The 4,244-nt window shown below is 39.8% G+C and overlaps 1 non-coding gene across 1 annotated transcript; it reads left to right on the forward strand.

Moving 5' to 3' along the window:
• Positions 1-318: 318 nt before the first annotated feature.
• Positions 319-3,846, forward strand: LOC102151744. Its single transcript, XR_005376681.1, has 3 exons — positions 319-468; positions 982-1,236; positions 2,422-3,846. It is a non-coding gene; the product is annotated as an uncharacterized LOC102151744 (transcript).
• The last annotated feature ends 398 nt before the right edge of the window (positions 3,847-4,244 follow it).

The raw sequence follows: 4,244 nt of genomic DNA on the forward strand, positions 1-4,244 counted from the left end.
TTTTAGTATGCTTTGTAATTTGTGTTGAAAGCCATACATATATTGCATGGTGAGTTCAGACAACTTGTCTTTTTGGTTCATAGGTCTCTGGATCAAGAGAAACTATAATACACCTGATACAGAGACAATTCATCCCCAGATAGATTGAGTTTGATGCCATGATCTACTTTATCCCCCTTGGAAAGAGGGCAAGTATATTTTGTCTAAATATTTGACAATTGGAAAAATGGACTGTGTGTTACTAGGTTTGTCCTCAATTTTTAGCTCTCTACCACCCAGAAACTTGGTAAATTGTATTCCTTCATCCTCTAGGTTGATGGGCCACATGACCAGTTCTACACATGAGTTGTGAGTAGAACCGAAAAGCTCAGATTTGAAGTTTTACTTGATGATGTAAGACCTTCCAGAATTGTTTTTCTGCCTTCCATGACAACTAGCAATGTCTCCTCAGTCAGCTAATAACTGAAGGTATGTGGAGCAAAGTCCCTGCTGACCTGCAATGGGCATATGGTTTCAGTGGGCAATGAACCTCTAAGCCATGATGAACTGGGGATCTCTTGTTAACTTAGATGAGGCAGCTTGACCTGATACCCCTTCTTCAGGTCTTGACTCACACGTTACATTTCCCTCAGGCCTTCCTGGACACTGATATAAAATAGCAGCCCCACATCTATCGTGGCACTCTACCCTTTTCCCCACTTTATAATTCTCCATAACAACTGTCTCCATCAAACATTATAGAGTTTGCTAAGTTATTCTGCTTATCATCTGTCTCTCTCTGCCTTCAGAATGTGAGTCCATGAAGGCAAGGTAGTCTGAGTTTGGGTTCCACTGAAAGTAGACCATGAGACAAGGACCTTGGTGCCAGTTGTTCATTTCGAAGGTGACCCCCAATGAGCACAAGAGAGTTGGGGAGAAGAGACAAGGAAGGGGGCAAAGCCAGGAAAGGATGCATTAATCCATTCATTACTGCTCTAGCAGCTGGGGCTCAACCCTTTTGAGATCTTCTGAGAAGCCCTGTCAAGCCAGCCCCAGAGATTTCCTACCTACAGATAAAATAAAACAAAATAAAAACAGCTCTGGTCCAGTCCCCAGCCCCTGTCCCTTGTTGGGCATGAAACCTCTGGCACATCCAGGCAGCTGAAGAAGTTTCCAGAGCCAGAACAAGTCTTCAAGTGGAGAAGCAAATTGATGCACACAGTTCCCATGAGGGGGAATGGTCCGCCACAGTTACAGGTGGGTCAAGGGATCATGTGGGGACAGGGGTGAGCATCAACAGCATCTATCACAGGAATTTTTGTTTTTTTATTCCACAATGTATCATCACCTAAATTTTTATAATAAATAAATGAATACTAGAGTAGACACTTGTGAGTGTGTCCCCAGCACCCTATTTCCCTTTTCTTATCAACCTCTTTTCTATTTTGTCTTGAGAAACCACTTCTCCCAATTTCTCAGCCTGGGGCTTTGGTTGGGATTGTTCCCATCACTAGTTCCTGGGTATGGGCCACTGCCCCACCCCAAAGGCTTAATCCAGTCAACTGCTCTTACCTCTTCTTTTGCTCTCCTCCACTAGTGATCTGTTCAGCAACAAACACACAGCTCATTTGGGACCAGTGTGAGAGTGTGAATTCCAGGCTTGTTCTCTCTTTCTGAGTGATGTGGTGTAAAGTTGTGAGGTCTGGAATGACTGCAGTCATTTTGCTACCATGGGAAAGCCTGGAACTTCTGGACTGACTTCATGAAGTATAAAGAGAAAGCCAATAAGAAAGCAGGGAAGAGAAGGAGAGAATCTGAGTCTCTAGAGACATCCTTTGGAGCTACTAGATCAAGTCTCACTTGAAGCTAAGATTAAATCTAGGATTTTAATGGACATAACCACTAAAAATTCCTTTATAAGTCAGTTTGAGGTGAATTTTCTGTCACCTGTGACTGGAAGAGTCTACTGATTCTATACTTGATGCACAGGCTTGTTTCAAGGTTTAAATAAAACAGCATTTAGGGGACGACTGGGTGGCTCAGCAGCTGAGCATCTGCCTTTGGCTCACGGGATCTGGGATAGAGTCCCACATCGGGTTCCCTATGGGAAACCTGCTTCTCCTTCTGCCTATGTCTCTGCCTCTCTCTCTGCGTCTCTCATGAATAATACATGACATCTTTTAAAAAAATAAAACAGCATTTAGGTGTGCCTGGCTGGCTGAGCATGGACAGCACATGACTCTTGATCTTGGGGTAATGTTTTGAGCCCCACATTGGCTGTAGAGATTCCATTAAAAAAAAAAAAAGCATTTAGTAAAGCATGGAGTAGAGATAATTCTCAATGAATGGTAACCAGTATTATTATGATGTATTTATTTTTATAGTTACGTACACTTTTTATTCTATATCCTAACATTGGTTTGTTTCTATTTATCTTTTCAGTATTATTCAGTTTTTACTCCCAAAAGGAGAGAGGCTGAGGGAGGAGGCTGACCAGCTCTGGCTCCTGACCACCACCTTGAGCCTCGATGAACAACACAGAGCCCACAGAGTGCAGTTCTAATTCCTCTGACATCCCATTTTCATTCTTTGATATTTGTCTGTATCCAGTTTACACATAAATGTTTCCAGTAAAGAGCTCCAAACGTCCTTTTCAGAAATCTGAATCCACATGAAAACAATGGCAACAAGAAAAAGGTGTAAACTTTCCAGAACAAGCCCAGAGTTTGAAAATGTGATAAAGAGGTTATTGTGTGTCCAAACTTTTCACACACGAATTGGAGGAGATTTAACACCAGGAATAATAAACAGAGGAAGACCAGCTAATGCAGAGCAGATGGGCCTGCAGGGCAATGCTAAGCATTTCAACATCTTTCCCCGTGGACTTTGGACTCAAGTTGACCAAATGCTGGTTTCTTTAGTTGAAATAAAGTTAATGCAATTGGGGAAATCCGTAAATAGGGCTGGCTTGATTTCTAGGGGGAGCCTACTGGACTAAAATTTTTAAGAACCTATGATATGGCAGGCATTTAAAATTCACTACTTTAATCCTGACCATGGCTCCATTTTACTGACAAGGAAACTGAGGCTCTGAAAGTATAAATCACTTACCAAAGGGCATACAGCCAGTAAGAGAGTGAAGCCAGGATCGGTTCTAGGTCTGCCTCTGCATATGCCATGTTTCTGCAAACTAGTGTAATAGGTGAGCAAGGAAAAGAGGGTCATGGTCTAATAAGTATCAGAAACACTGAGATACATATATATTTATTCATACATGATATCTGTCTATATAGAGACATATTATACATATACACTATGTATACAATATATATTTATATAGTAACAGTCTTATTGAATTATAATTGTTGTATAATAAATTATACATATTTAAACCATACATTTTGCTAAGTTTTGACATATGTTTATAACCTATGAAACCATCGCCATAAACTAAAGAGTGAGCATATCCATTAATCTCAAAAGTTTCCTCATGCCCCATGTAATTCCTTCCTCTTTTCTCTCCTACCCTTAACCCCAATCACTGATCCCTCACTACAGATTAGCTGCCTTTTCTAGAGTCTTATATAGATGTAATCATACAGTATATGTTCTTTTTTGCCTGTCTTCTTTCACTCAGAATGATTATTTTGAGATTCATTCACATTATTACATGTTTATTTTTTTATATTACTGAGTACTATTCCATTGTATGAATATGCCACACTTTGCCTATTCGTCTATAGATGGACATTTACATTGTTTCTAAATTGGGGCTAATACAAATAAAGCCACTATGTACACTGGTGGTCAATTCTTTGTAAGACACAAGCTCTCTTTTATTTTGGATAAATACCTAAGGGTGGAATGGCTAGGTCATATGGTAAGTATATGTTTAACTTTTAAAGAAACGGCCAAACTGTTTTCCAAAGTGGTTGCATCTTACATTCCTATCAGCCATGTAAAAGGGTTCCCCCTTCTCCTCACCGGCACTGTACAGCCAGTCTTTTTATTTTTTTTAGTAATTAACTAATTACATTTTAAATTTTATTTTATTTAAATTCAATTAGTTAACATATAATGTATGGTTAATTTCTAGCAGCAATGTCCACAATAGCCAAACTATGGAAAGAGCCCAGATGTCCATTGACAGATGAATGGATAAAGAAGATGTGGTGTGTGTACACACACACACACACACACACACACACACACACACACTGGAGTATTACTCAGTCATCAAAAAGGATGAAATCTTACCATTTACA

Source organism: Canis lupus, chromosome 23, assembly GCF_011100685.1.
Source record: "Canis lupus familiaris isolate Mischka breed German Shepherd chromosome 23, alternate assembly UU_Cfam_GSD_1.0, whole genome shotgun sequence".
Taxonomy (NCBI): domain Eukaryota; kingdom Metazoa; phylum Chordata; class Mammalia; order Carnivora; family Canidae; genus Canis; species Canis lupus.